The sequence below is a fragment of the Leguminivora glycinivorella genome, chromosome 6 (assembly GCF_023078275.1).
Source record: "Leguminivora glycinivorella isolate SPB_JAAS2020 chromosome 6, LegGlyc_1.1, whole genome shotgun sequence".
NCBI lineage: Eukaryota > Metazoa > Arthropoda > Insecta > Lepidoptera > Tortricidae > Leguminivora > Leguminivora glycinivorella.
In genome coordinates this window covers 20,704,545-20,721,070 of record NC_062976.1, presented here as the reverse complement: position 1 = coordinate 20,721,070, position 16,526 = coordinate 20,704,545, and the positions used below count along the sequence as shown (strand labels likewise).

General features: G+C 35.3%; 1 protein-coding gene and 1 pseudogene across 1 annotated transcript in view; one reads left to right on the top strand and one right to left on the bottom strand.

The window, feature by feature from the left end:
* LOC125226968 (calcium/calmodulin-dependent 3',5'-cyclic nucleotide phosphodiesterase 1) overlaps positions 1–16,526 on the top strand; it is a 416,921-nt gene that overhangs the window by 100,958 nt on the left and 299,437 nt on the right. The window lies entirely within an intron of this gene.
* LOC125226972 lies at positions 9,360–15,930 on the bottom strand (annotated as a pseudogene).

The window sequence follows — 16,526 nt, the reverse complement described above, 5'->3', positions numbered from 1 at the left end:
ATGTCAAGATCGATTGTACATTGTGTAAACAAAACTGTTGTAAGGTATCCTTTGTAATTCCAAAGAGGATTAAACACTTAAATGCTTGTACGAGGCGCCTGATATCTGTGTTCGTAACTAGAAGCGAACACTAGGATGATTTCTTGGATGTCTTTATCAAGGACATTTTTAGGGTTCCATAGTCAACTAGGAACCCTTATAGTTTCGCCATGTATGTCTGTCCGTCCGTCCGTTCGTCCGTCCGCGGATAATCTCTGTAACCGTTAGCACTAGAAAGCTGAAATTGGGTACCAATATGTTTATCAATCACGCCAACAAAGTGCAAAAATAAAAAATGGAAAAAAATATTTTATTAGGGTACCCCCCCTACATGTAAACTGTGGGCTGATATTTGTTTTTATTGTATCTAATATTACCTATTGGCTATACGATTTGTTAAGTTCTCTCTTGACCAGAGACTAGCCAAAGGCAAAAACGTGGCCTACGATGGAGCGAGCTCGCCCAGAATATGCCTGTTCACAAGGGTGAACAGGCATCTTCTCAAATCAAGGGATTTGAAGGCTACCAAGTTATATGAGCTCGGAAATATAGCTGCGACAAGGAATTCTACTCTTTGGCAGTGTGCATAAGAAAAGAAGAAGCAAAGCCTTTCGTACGAATTCGCGGAATATATACCAAGTAAGGATGGAAACCGGACATGCGTCTAAGAGTCCGATGGTAGAAAGGGGATGGTGGAAAAAGCTCGTGTAGCTCTTGAGCATACACTGAGAGAAATTTGCATTGTGAATTTAACAAGTTCGACTTGTTGCGGTTTACCCGTTTATATCAGCCAAACGTATGTTTAAAACAATATGTGTCAGGTTGTTTTTATAAAATCGACTTGTTGATTCAAATATATTGCCGATTCAAATGACAAGTAGCTTGTTGTTTGAACCAAAGAGCACGTAGGCGCTATTTTAACCAAAAAACTTGTTGAGAACGAACATGAAAACTGGTTGTATTTTCTCTCAGTGTACGCTGCAAATACCACTATTTTAAACAGACAGACAGACAGACACGTCAAACTTATAACACCCCGTCGTTTTTGCGTCGAGGGTTAAAAATGTGGCAGGTCGTGCCGCTCGCGAATCGGCCTCCACAGTCACCAAACCCGTTGTCGAAGCAGCAATGTGTAAATCGTATGCAATAGACGCAAAGGCCTGTGATGATGATGATTCGTAGGATGAGTTTCCTTAACCCTTAAATGCATGGTGATGTATATATGCATCATATATTTGATAGCCCGTGGCTCGGTATGTAGCTATCCACAATCACATTTATTGCTTAATTATTATTCATTATTTATTACTATTTAATAAACAATGAAATAAATTAAATAATATATTCATTTACTATTTATTATTTAAGGATTAAGATGAAATGTCGGAAAAGTGTAAAAAAAAAAACAGGATGATGGCGATTTTTAATATGTGATTTAGGCTGATTTTTTCGAAGTTAGTAATTAGTTTATGTTGAAACGTTTTATCATAGGGGTTTCACAAATAGTGTACCTTTTTAATAGTAGTCATTTTTTTTTAAATAAAACTAACCAATAACGATATTTATATAAATAAGATTTGGCCTATTTAACTTCTAACACTGATTTAGTATAAAAATCGATCTTAAATATTTTTTTTTTATTTAGTGTTGAGTTTACGTTAGTTTCACTACAATATATTTGGTTATAACACGCTAACGAAGCCTTGACAAAGTTCATACTTGTTTTAACAATTTCACTAAATCTATGAAATTTATTATATATTACATGTCAAAAAAAAGCCTTAACTAAAAATACTTACAAATAGTAATTAGTCAACACCGCTCCGCATCGCCTCCGGTGCAAAAGTGCCCATAATGCTTGCGGCATTACCCCGTTGGATCGCTATGTAGCCTAAGAACGGTGCGATATTTTTGAAAATAATTCTACAACAGTAGTTTTTTTTCATATACAGCGTTTAATCGCAATTTAAAAAACCTATATTTTCGAATCCACCAATAGTTTGGAATGGAAGATATTAAAAAAAACTACGCCCAAAAAATAAGCGTTTTCTTTCAGCAAAATACCTCACAGTAATTTAATGGTGGACACATGTAAAAAAAAATCAGTTTTAAGGTTTACAACCCGAAGCCACCTAAATATATGACGGGAAATAAGACTTTTTTTAATGATATAGAATTTTTGAATGTTTTCTAACGTGCTCTAGAGCAAATATAACAACAGATATTTTTAAGCAGAAATGAATAGCACATAATATTTCAGATATTTAGCATATAAAAACCACCAATATATTTATATGGAAATAAAAAAATCTAAATATTTGACCGGGCAAATTAGGAACAGATAATAGTACGAGGTTGACTTTTACTGTCCCTATTTAACAATATTAACAGCATGATAATCCACCCAATAAGTTTGACCTTTATTTAATACTTTAATTTAATAATATATTTACATTTTTTGCGTGGTTTGGTTTGGACCTTAGTGTCTTACATTTAGGAATCCATATGGCAAACCACCACGCCAGTGGAGCTGGGCCGAGAGTAGGTGATGAGCCGTGTCGCATGCTTTTTATTCTGTTCTTCTATTACACATTAACGTAAATGAGGAGGTACACTGACATTTTACCCCGCCAGGCGGCGCCTATGCAAGAGTCTAGGCATGTCACTGTCATTCATATGTGAGAGAGAGAGAAAAAAACATAATTATCAGCTTCTCGCTCTCACGTCTCACGGACTAATAGGGTGGCGCCATCTGTCGTATCCTTTGAGTGTTCCTCCTCATTACATGCCTATTTCTACATAAGTAATATTTTAGGTAGATTAAAAACAGACGTTTCCCACCGATAATAAAGTCCAAAGTAATTTAAAAAATTACATATTTATTTTAGGCATGCGATTTGACAGTCGTCGAAAAGAGTATATACTTGTCAGTACATACATCTATCTCACGTTTTTCTCTTCTACCATTTGACAGATCTCCGTCATCTTGTGAAATGTATTCTTCCATTCTTCAGAATCGTTGAAGTAACGCTTGTTACAAACACGCGAAAGCTATGCAAAGTCTAATTTCGACCCCTATGTCACGGCCAGGTATAGCCCCGGCGATTATCGTTAGACTTACAAGCCACAGGTCACGGGTTCAAATCTCAGTCGTCGCATACGTAGGTCGTAGATATTACAGCTTTTTTAATTAATTTTTTTTATGTTTTATTTATATTATAAGTTGATAAGTACAAGCTACTGCAATGACATTAAATACAAGGACGCACAATTCATAACAAAAATGTTTTAAAAATCTGGCTCTAAATTGCATTTATAATATTCTTGTTGATGCTAATAACGTTAACTTCTTATCTGCTTAGGAAAAAAATCGTTCATGCCATAACCAACTTAGTGTATAAAGACCTAAGTATCAAAATTGCAAATGGAACTGCGACACACTAAAAACTCTTTATCAAAATACCTTTTGTCATAATATGCTCAAATGACTTAAATGTCAAAATGAATTGCGAACGAATATTGAACGAATGGAGCCGCTACCAATATATAATAAGTATGTAGGTATATTCCAATTTATTCCATAAATAGAAATACCTAAAAAAGGCCGCAATTTTACTTCTTCATTATACATAAACTTTAAAAATACCCTACTGTATCATCTTTATCTTGATCACTTGTACTACGTTTACTACAATAAATGTATGTAATGTATGTATGTGTAAATTTCCTGACATGTCATATCTTGTTGTCACAAAGAAAAATTTACAGGGCTTCCAAGAATCTCGAGCTGGAAGGATACAAATTAAAATATTTTCTATGAAAATAATTAAATTCGACAGCAGACAACCCAAAGGTTATTCGGATTTATTTATTATAGGCATTTGTTTTAAATTAAATACCAGTGGCTCTGATCTGATAGTGGGATATTCTTTAAAATTTATTTTCAAAAGGAGATTTAATGTTGGTAATGCCATTCAAATAATATTAGAAGTGTCTACGCGAGTGTCCGAATTTAATTATAGGATAGCACATATTGAAAGTACTGTAATATGGGTACAGAAGCCTGCCTATTGAAATATAAAATACATAGCAAAAAGTATAGAAAGAACCTACTACTTTTCGACTTTTTATTTACACTACATACCGACCATACAACTGACTCTAATTAATCTTGGTTTTCAAAAGTGTAAAATGTAGACCTAAGTGCGTTTTCGCATTATCCGATCCGATATCGGATGTCGGACCGATATCCCATACATTACAGGCGGAATCTTGGATTCATCTATTGATATCCTTCCGACATCCGTTATCGGATCGGATAATGTGAAAACGGTCTAATAGCGACTCAATCAGTTTTTGTTCCTTGACGGTCATTAATTTGAACTAATAAAATTATTTATTTAAATCTATACGATTACAACGAGTATTATAATGTATTATACATTAATTTTGTAATGTAATCCAACGAAATAACTTATAGAAATATATTCTACCCTTTTTGCTTGTTTTCCGATTACTATTGAGCCAATTTTTCATTGAGTCATACCATGGACTTTCAATAGGGACTGAGCTCACACTTTTTTTGCCATAATAAATTGAACTTTATCACCGGTGCAGAAAAACGTTCTTATTAGGATAGTAAAAGTGTATCCACATGAGAGGGTCAAAGTTGGGGCTGGTGTCCCTCTCGCACGTGTGACCAGTGTTAAAGAGATTACTATAGTAGTAGTGTTTTTACCTGTATGATAACTAAGTTAATAAACTTCTTAAATGATTTTTGTATTATATCGAGGCAAGGATATTAATACCTTGTAGCGAATTGGTAAGTCATTATTATGAAGCCATTAAACCAAAGATTTGCGCAATTAAAAAAAACCTTTAATTCGGTATTAGTAGATTTGGTAGTAACTTTGAATATTGACTGGTATCCCCAAATAATGACAGTGATGACGTCATTCAAATAATTTTGACAGTGGCAATAAGTGCGAGAGGGACACCAGCCCCAACTTTACCCTCTCATGTGGACACACTTTTTGGCCTAACAACTCAATCTAGCTTAATAATATATAAATCTATGAGTCATACCGGACAACTGTCACTGTACATTTGTAATCCTTATTACAAGGGCATAACGTCTAGCGATGGTTAGCTAAGACAGAGTATTGCGGTTGCGGGGAGGAACGATGTTGAACCTTAGGTTACCTTCAATCAATACTAATACTGAAATACAGTTTTCGACCTTATTGCATTACATGTGTCTAATAACATTTTAAAATGGCTAGGGAATTAAATATCTTGACTGTACCTAAATTACTCACAGCATTAAATAAAATGTTATATACAACAAAAAAAAATATTTTAAATAAAGGGGGAAAAAAGGCGGTAAAAGAAAAATAAAATAAAAATAAAAACCAAAAAAGTTCATTTCGACTGCCGGGGATCGAACCCACGACATCAGGATCGTCCGTCATTTTACGTTACGCTAGTACAACCTGAGCTATTTAAGAGATAGTAGTGGCGACGAAATATATTATTATACCATGATGTAATGAAAATGCGATTGAACACATGAGTCACTTTTGAAATAATGCAGGAAATTACATCGTCAATGGTAGAGAGTTTGTAGGTAAGAAGAATATGAAAATACTTATTTCAGTACGTACGTATGTGGTTTTAGCGCTTCTTGGCGAGCATTTAAAGGTGGATTAATTTTTATTCTTCTTTATTATGATCCTAACGAAAAGTCTGTTCCAATTTTTTTGCTTATGTAATTTTTGCCGTGAATGTTATTCCGAGCTAGTAAAATATTGAACATCCGTCTTGTTTTTGGGGTGGTTTCAGTTTTCATAGTGTTTCAACACATAATGTATATACAAAACAACCATAACTTCACTTGTCCTTTTATTGCTTGTGTCATAACTGATTTAATTAGTCCGCTTTTTGCTACTACGAAGTATCATTCACAAAAATAGGTGGTTTCTTAATGTGTTATAAAGGTCATAAATTAAAGTAGTCGAATTTAAAACAAAAGTCCTGATTCCATTTTCGCCTGATTTTTAGTGAATTAAAATAATATTTTTTTTATTCTATTATACGTTTTTGTCACAAATTTTGGTGGCTTAACTAAAAAAACTATTTCAAATTACCAAACTTAATTTTTGGTGACATAAAAAGTACTGTTATAGAATTAAGTTATTTTCCCAGTAGTAGCAAGACCGGATGGTTCCTAGGCTAATGGCCAGCCTTTGCACCAGAAACGATTCGGAGCGCGGGTCTTCTCCCTTTAACCTAAGTCGACGGCCCACGTCACGCACAAAATGCAAATATTTTTTTTATTATTTTTCCCAGAGTAGGAAAACCATTGTCTATCACATATATTCATATCTCGTTAAAAGAAAGTTTCATGCATTTAAGGGTTAAAAATCTACATTTTACAGTAAAAATATCAATAGTACAAGTCCGTTTTATATATGGGATATGTCCCTTCCACCCAATGGTTTAATGAAATCAGTTTCTTTGGAAGCTTTGTGATGTAAAAACGTCGCAAATGGAATCCCTTTGAACATGGGACATACTCGTATTTTGGTCGACCTTGGAAGGGAAGGGACGCGTTAATGTATTTCAAAGGTACTTATGGTTGAAGCATGTGTCTATTAACCAAATAGGGATGAATATAATGGTCCGATTCCAACTTTAATATAAGGTACAGCGGGGCAAATCTCGACTGGGGGGCAAATGTAACTGGTCCATTTTTTCCATGTTTTACAATATTTGCATTATTAAATATAGTGTCCAACGGTTATAATTATATGGTAGGCGTGTTCAGTGGATACATGTAGAACTCAACATCATAGTGTAATAATGGAAAAAAAATTGTTAGTTACAATTGTCCCCCAGTCGAGATTTTCCCCGCTGTACCTTACTCAAGCTTTAGATATGATTTGGATTAAATGTCAGGTTCATTTTCATTCATTTTTGATAGTGACATATATACGGACATATATGACATATGAATGATATTCCGCTTTGTGTGGTAGGGCACAGCACAGCGGATATCGTCTCGCTCGAATCTAGAGCAGAGCCCAACTGGGGAAGTACCTCCGCCTTACAGAAGACCGCAGCCAAATAGCACTAGACCCTACTCATAGTGTTGTGTTCCTGCCGGTGAGTAAGGCTGCCAGAGCTCAACGAGGGTGCGGGGTGCTGACGACGGGAGGACTTACGGAACTAATTTGTTCCGTCTATTGTTCTTTGAGTCGTCGACAACCCAAACCCTCCTTTGAACTTGTACACTTCTTTTTGCTGCGCTGTGTAGGTACTTATACTTAACACAGCAAAGGGGAGTGTACATGTTTCTAATGGAGTGGCAACGCGCATGTGACACTCTTTGAGTTGCAGGCGTCCATAGGTTACGGTGACCGCTTTCCATCAAGCGGACCGTATACTTGTTTGCCACCGACGTAGTATAAAAAAAAATGCGGTTCATATCGTAGCTAGAGTTAATATACCTACAGATGTACTGCGAAAAGGGTTTCCTTCGTATTTTTCCGGAAACGTTTGTATTTGTCGAGCTAGTTCAGTCAATGTCTGTCAGTCCATCTTGTACTGAGACTGACTGAAATAGCATGACCCGCTTAAAATATTTTTAAATGTTGTTTGTGTTATGGTTATGAAAATAATTATGATGTTTTTTTTTTATTTCAGTTTTCCTTTTTTACATGGTAATACTTATGCGGTATTTCTATGAAATTAATTTCGCCTGAGCATTTCAAATAGCAATTACATTTCAAAAATGAAATAGTCTCTACATTTACTACTTACTGTTGCACACCCATTATATACACACACACACATTGCACTTTCCCGATAACCATAAAAGTTAAACTAGCCTATCAATATGTAAATCGAGTTCATTCGTAGCAGTTCTGTTTCAGTTTCACATTGCAAGTATTATTGGATGTACAATTGTAGGTTCATGATTTTTTCTACTCCCGTACTGTTTCGTGAGTTACAAGGTCGTGCATAGAACTTAAAAACCCTACATAAAAGATGTCAGGACAAGTCTATCTAGTCTATACCCTGAAAACATTTAGTAGAAGTAGCACGATATAGCTGTTACAGTTCAGTAAATACATTGCTACCAACTTAACAAACCAATTCGCAGAGTCGAGACTCCTTCGTTTTCTGCTGCGTTCATTGGCGACGCGTCGAATCGCATTCAAATATATGAGAACTCGATTCAACTCGGCTCGATTCGTCTTAGTGGCCAGGCTTCAAAGAACCATACCATAGACAGTTTTATTTTCATGTTTGCACTCAAACTGCATATTCAAAATGGTAGGCGGTCCACTAGATAACTAAGATGACTGAAAGTAGGTATTTGTTGATTTATAATTTTCTTTCAAAATAAGTGCTTGGTCGTAGAAAAAGTATTGTATGCAACGGTGTTTAACTGAGTCAAAAAATGCTCGTGGCGTCTTTATTAACAATTTTCGGCTTCGCCTCAAATTGTTACCCACGCCACTCACCTTTTTTGACCTCTTTTAACCACCAGTTGCATAAAATACTATATTGCTGATTCACTTTTATAGGGTACACTAGCTGTTGCTCTCGTTAAATTCAAAAATAGTGGAATCTCCAAAAAACCTTCCACCCTCTATTTTAGGGAAACAGGGGGTCAGGAAGAGACAACAATTAACCTGTGTCACTCTCCATCCCTTCAACTATCTCCACTTAAAAAATCACGTCAATTCGTTCGCTCCGTTTTGCCGTGAAAAACGGACAAACAAACAGACACACTTTCCCATTTCTAATATTAGTGTCTAATAGTTATTTGTTATACAATGGGGCAAAGTTGTATTTTAACGCCGAGTGTGGAATTGAAAAACGAGCAAGTAAAAGGATTCTATAGTTGAACCACGAGCAAAGCGAGTGGTTCGAGAATAGAATCCTGAACTTGCAAGTTTTTTAACACACGAGAAGTAAAATACATTTGCACCCGAGTGTAACACAAAACTTTTCCCCTCACTATAGCGAGGAAACTACAACGCAAACATATGTTTATCACTGCTTCCAATAGTTCCACAGGTGGTAAATCATATTTATTACTAGATTCACCTACTTTTATCAATTTTAAAGCAGTTAATTTGACTTTATTCAAGGTAAACTTGCTTTACCCACTAGAGTGATAAAATGCGTTTTTACCCGCTGGTATTAAGGACAAAACACGTGTTTCCGAGCTAGAGAGGGGAAAATAAAATTGTACACATTTAAAATTAGTTATTGTAAGTATAATAATTTAGTATTAACATTGTGAATGTTGCAAATACAAGTTCATTTATTAAATTATTAATTGTATTAATCATACAAAATATTTCCGATTCCAAAAGTTTCCATGAGTTCTTCTTATCTAACTTTTAGCACCAAGGATTCTCCCCCGAACACTTGTACGCTGGTTGCTTTTATAATGTCGCTGAAAATAGCAAAAATAAAGTCAGTATTAAGGTTGCATTTTCTAAAATAATACAGAAAATATATGTCTCAGATGAATGAGCAATATCATTTTAAAACACAAAGCGCTTAGCTTCTTCTTTTCTTATGCGCACTGCCAAGGAGTGGAATTCCTTGCCGGCGGCTATATTTCCGAGCTCATATAACCCGGCAACCTTCAAATCAAGAGTGAACAGGCATCTTCTGGGCGAGCTCACTCCATCGTAGGCCACGTCTTTGCCTTCGGCTAGTCTGTTGTCAAGAGTAAGCCCATTTATAATTTAAAAAAAAAACTTAACTCCTTGTCTATTAGGTAGTACGATATCAATTTACACACCAATATAAAACAAATATTTACACTACATTATTTATTTTTAAATGTCTACAGCTCTTGTTAATATCAGTTTTCTATAAAGACATTTGGTACTAACCCTCTGCTTTTTTTCGAGTAACTATTGGCTATAATAACCTCAAGATCACCAACTACATTCTCAAAGTAACTTAAGTCGACATTGTACGTTTCATCTCTAAAGTTGATAACGATTACGAAGGTCTCGCCATCGTGCCATCTAAAAAGAAAAAAAGCTTTCAATAATTCATTTTTGATACAAGATTTTATAAGCACATGCTATTTCACGATTTGTATTAAAATTGTAAGATTTAATTGAAGATACAATTGACAGATCAATATTTTTTTATTGACTTGTTTAATACAATTTTTAGTAACGTGTATTGAAATGAATTTGTTTTCAGTTTAGTAAAATGAATGAAATAGGAACATGGCAAGTATAACAATAATGAAATCGCTTTTTAAGATAAAACGTAATGCACTTTTACATTATCTAATTATACTAAACAATAACCAAAATCATATTCTATCTAAATAAATAAAATAAATAAATAAATACTGGGGACACCTTACACAAATCAACTTAGCCCCAAACTAAGCAAAGCTTGTACTATGCGACGATGTACTTACTTAAATACATAAATACATAAGTATATACATAGAAAACATCCATGACTCGGGAAAAAATATCTGTGCTCATCACACAAATAAATGACCTTACAGGGATTCGAACCCAGGACCCAGGACCGCGGCTTAGCAGGCAGGGTCACTACCGACTGAGCCAGACCGGTTGTCAATATTACTATTCTTTTCATCATAATAATATGCATGACCATCAGAATCATCACATGAATATGATATCACATAGCATTCGTGATCGGAAAATATTATGATAATCGACATCTCTGTTACCTAAACTGGTATCACAAATTATTATAGAAGAAATTTAAAAATGTCGGAAATGGGTTCCCTCTATTTGGCATAACTTTAATTGTCCGAAACGATTTTCGCATAACAGACTTCGCATAATCGATTTTCGCCGAATGTTAATTAGGCAGAAAACTTATTTGTCATAATCGAAAATAATACGAATAACACATTGTCCGAAAATAAGTTCGCATAATTCTGTTTACGCCGATTGTTTTTATGAATAAAATTAATTCGCATAATTGTATTTGGCATATTTCTTAAAATCAGAATATCCACCCATACTAAATGCTGTTAAGAGAGTCGGTTTGGTTAGGTTAGAACTGCGACCTCAACAAATAAAACATTTTGTCAAGAATTTCGGTTAGGTTAGGTTAGAACTGCAACATTAATATAGTAGTATTACCTATGATAAAAATTCTGCGTAGTAAATTTCCACTAAACCATGTTATGCAGAAATAATTTATGCATAAAAACCATTCGGCGAATAACCTTTATGCGTGAAATATATTCGGACAAACAAAAATATGCTTAGACAAATTATGCTTAACTATACTATGCCATAACAGATTATGCGAAAGGTGAATTATGCCAATATAGATTATGCCAAAAAGAATTCTCGATTGTAAAATTATGCCAAAACAAGGGGAACCGTCGGAAATACATTTTTTATGGTTAGGTACTAAAATATTTTCTTAGGTGTAGTAAAGAATGTTTTATAATTACCTACACTAGAGCGGATGTAAACTTAAGTTTTAGTAAATATCCTTTATTTTAAAATAATTTCATTCAAAAAATCCCTAGTTTTGTCAGGTAAGTAATCTAGTTAAAATCGTCACGTTACCTTCTGAATGTAAACACGTCGCTGTTAAAAGCAACCGACTCAAATCTTCCATATCTAAACGGGGGCTCTTTGCGAAGACGGGCAAGTTGCTTGTAAATATTCAGATGCGACCGCTCAATACCACGCTGCGATTCAACGTTCAGCTGCTCATAGCCTTCTGCGATTGGTAGCCATGTCTTATTGGCAGTGGAGAATCCTTCAAAACAATTTCAATTTGCTTTTAAATACTTTGCTTGCCTAATGAGCAAACTTGCAAAAATTTACAATCGAGCGTTTTTTGCATATTTATTTGTTTCCGTATTCTATTAGTTTGTACTTTTGGCTGTTGAAAAAAATGTAAACAAACCGGAGCTGTCAAATTTGACAGATCCAGGGTTTGTGAACCTTTTAAGGCCAGATTGAAGAACGAAATTATAGATGGCTACTTTCTTTTAATTTATGGTGAGTCAATTTTAATGATTATAAACGCATAAATGGTAAGGTGAAAGTAACAATGCAATGCCTTGTATTTTTAGGTATTTAAGAAACTTATTTAACTTCTGATTAGCAGAAACGTCTGCAATCGATGCCACTAGGCTTGGAAAATCGCCTTGAGTGCCTCACCTAACCAGAAACCAACGTTACCTAATAAACAACCCTGATATTTGACAGCTCGGGTTTGTTTATACTTTTTTCAACAGCCAAAAGTACAACGTATAACTTCTTATTAAACTTCAAGACTAACAAAAATATTTATGATATTTTTCTATTCTTAGATATTGTTAAATTTTTAATACGCATACCAGCATTTTTCCCAGAATCCCAGTGATATGGAGTCCTGTTTGGATCACGAGAATATTTCCAGTAATTTATCGAGTCGTCAGAATTGCAACCCCCTGGGTCCACTGTGTCTTCCCAGCTGACATAACCGTCTATCATTCCAATTTCTTCACCCTTGTGATTTGAAAATATTTTTATTTGTCTTGGAATAATAGAGGATTTATTTTGCCAGAATTTAGTAGGGGAGACCGGGGCTAGTTGACTATAGAGGTAGGTTGACAAACTATTAAAAAATTAAGCCAAAAATCAAACTTGAGCCAACCAGTGATACGATAATAAGGTACGAGAGGCTCACCGGTGACTGAGCGGAGGGAGGTGACGGACTTTCGCACCTCACTGGTTGGCTCAAGTTTGATTTTTGACTCAATTTTTTAATACTTAGTCAACCTACCCCTATAGTCAACTAGACCCGGTTTCCCCTGTCTAAGTATAATTATAGTTGTCTTACCATATATGTTACACCTATTCCTGGGAGCAACATTATCAGCATATTCATTCCATCTACTAACTTTGGATTATATCTCGACGCAACTCTACTTTGATCGTGGTTTCCAATCTAAAATTGTAAAATGATATTTTTAGGTGATGCAGTTGCAAGTTCATTAATTAATCTACGGTTGTACTCACGTTATTATATCGCTATTGCTGCGACATGTTTCGGGCCAATTTGGAGGCCTCTCTTCAGGCATATAGGAGTTCACGCGGCTGCTAAATTCCGTGGACTGAACTCGCCGCTCCGCCCGCTGCGCGCGCGCTGATAGGACGGGGGCGGGGGCGCAGAGCAATCTGCAGCTGTAGTTGTCGTGTAGAGTTCATGTCGCAGCAATAGCGATATAATCACGTGAGCACAACCGTAGATTCGTTAATTATTTGAATATGTCTCACGAAAGTTTAACGTTTAAAGTTTAAAGTTGCAAGTTGGTACGAAACTATCCATTTTTTAATGAAAAAAAAACTTACCACCCAGTTAGCCGATTTTTCAATAGGTTTAAAAGTCAAATATTTATCAATAGCATATTTTATTTCATTTGCAGAAGACTTTCCATTAACATCGGTAATAAGTGCTAAAATTAGAGGGTATATGAGCTCCGTTGCGAGCACCTTCACCGAAGTACCTCATTGTATCATGCGGCGTTGAATACACTTCGATCATCATTACTCTACTGAATTCATCTTTTTCCTGGTATTCATCGAAAATATCACGCCAATGGTAAACCATGTCATATGACTCCGGCTGGTTTTTCGTATAAATGTGATTCAGGTAAGAATGACTAAGCGGATCATCAAGACTTTTACCAGACGGAGGTTCGTCAGGATACTTCCCTCCATATTTCTCCTTGTCTACTTCAAATAGGTGGTTTATAGCCCCTACTCTAAATCCTGCTATACCTTTGTCAAGCCAGAAACGAATAATACTCTTCATCTCGTTTACTACGTCAGGGTTCCGATAGTTGAAATCTGGCTGAGCACTGGTGATCTGATGGAGATAATATTTACCAGTTTCTTTTCTGTATGTCCAAGCACTTTTGCGGAAGACACTAATCTGTAAAATTGTATGTCAAATATATACATGTTGTCGTTCTGTGAATCTTATTTATTGGTTTGTAGTAACATATACGTTTACCCAATTAGTTGGTGGATGCAGTTTTCCATTTTCATCAACTAATCCGTCTTCCCATACAAAGTAATCGAAATATTTCTTATCGCCTGCAAGTGCCTTTTGAAACCAAACACTTTCATTGCTTCCATGATTTGGCGCCAGGTCTAAGATGATCTTAATATCTTTTGACAAAACAATTAGAAACTTACATAAATAACATGTATCATAAATGATATTTCAACAATACCTACGGCATATTTAAAAATATTTTAAGCGGGTTACTCACGTATTAAGTCGATATAGCGTTCGACATGTTTCGGTTCAATTTCGACCCCCCCTGCGCCTGTCCTCAGCAGCCGCGCGCACCGAGCAAGCGCCCGCAGTATGCGTCGCGCTCTCGACATGTAAAGGCGGGGTGTCGCTACTCTTGAGAAAGGTTCTCGAAATTGAACCGAAACATGTCGAACGCTATATCGACTTAATACGTGAGTAACCCGCTTAAAATATTTTTAATTATGTATGAGTCTCACGGGAGTTTTATAGTTAAAATACCTACGGCAATAAATATTACCTTAAAGAAATATTTTTTCTGTTTCTTATGTGAAAATTTTAAGACTTTAAAGAATCGATGAAGTTTGCATTGTGTATTCCTTCAATCTGACTTGATAATTATGCTAATATTTAATTATAATAAATAAATAAATAATAAATATTGGGGACACCTTACACAGATCAACTTAGCCCCAAACTAAGCAAAGCTTGTACTAGGTGCTAAGCGACGATATACATACTTAAATGGATGAATATATACTTATATACATAGAAAACATCCATGACTCGGGAACAAATATCTGTGCATAAATAAATGCCCTTACCGGGATTCGAACCCAAGACCGTGGCTTAGCAGGCAAGGTCACTACCGACTGAGTCAGATAGGTCGATAAAAATGTAAATATCTTACCGAATTCTTTGGCTTTCAACATTAATTGGTCGAAATCTTCCATGTTTCCGTACTCATCGTGAATGCTATAGAAATCAGATATATCGTATCCGAAATCGTACATAGGCGATTTAAAGAAAGGTGTGATCCAAACAGCATCAACTCCTAGCTCCTTTATGTATTCCAATTTAGATGTTATTCCTTCATTTAACAAAAGATAGGATTAAGGTATTGTGACTAAGGTTCAACTTCAAAAAGATAGGCTGCAGTATTAATTTTGACGTTATAGAATTTATAAAACGTTTTAAAAGTGATCATGTGAAAGTGAAGTTAATATTTTCTCTAGCAGTGCCGCCTGTGCAATAATCACTGCAGCGGTCTTGTAGCGTCACATTGCTCTGATTTCTAACAGTTGGAACAGCAATGCTGCCCAAGGCTAAATTCAGCAATGCTGAATAAAGGGTGTCATTAATATTTAAATTTAGTATTTGTGTTGTCATTTGATATTTGCTACTCGCTTTTCGATGAAGGAAAGCATCGTGAGGAAACCGGACTAATTCCAATAAGGTTAGTTTACCCTTCGGGTTGGAAGGTCAGATGGCAGTCGCTTTCGTAAAAACTGTTGCCTACGCCAAATCTTGGGATTAACTAGTTGTCGAAGTGAACCCCAGGCTCCCATGAGCTCAAGGAGGGTGATTTGTGTTGTTATCTTGTTATCAGATTATACAAAATGAAAGAGTTAATGACATACCATTTAGATCACCTATTCCATCGTCATCGCTATCCATAAAATGATCTTGGACATATCTGGTAAAAAATAGTTGTCTCCCACCATTCTGACTCCTTCACCGAACTTGTTCGGTTCACGAATAGTAACGGTAAAAAAGTAACTAATATTATAGGTAAGAATAAAATTTCCTTCATTGCGTAAGATATGAGCGAGGAGATATAATATAGTTACACTGAGTTTGCTCTCGTATCGAGACGATTTATATCTGCTACGAGACGAGACTAATCTCTTAGGCATTACTGACGTTATCAAGATTAAGATAATGTCAGTTAAATTTTTAAAAGTACTTTAATGCATTGCATTATTTAGGTAAATTTCAAATTTTGCCAATTCTACAATTTAAGTATAGTCTTATGTCTCTTTAATATAAGGTGTAACCAAATTAGTTACGGATATTTTTACGACTGATAATACTCCGCTCCTGGAGTATATTTATGTATGAAACATCATAGGTATTGTTATGTTTTTTTGGAGAAAACTATAGGAAACAAATATGCTAAAACATTAATAAAATAATTAAATGAGATCTCTCTAGACACTACTAACGTGACAAGAGAGACAGTGTTAAACATCCTGACAGGCAATTAGGATTTTAATTTCATTTCTAATTAACCATCCCCTATAATGTAGGGGATGGTTATTTAGAAAAGAAATTAATAGTAGGTACATTACGATACAAGTGCGTAAAAAAGGAAGTTCGAAACGAGTGGCGATAAATTAAAATACGAC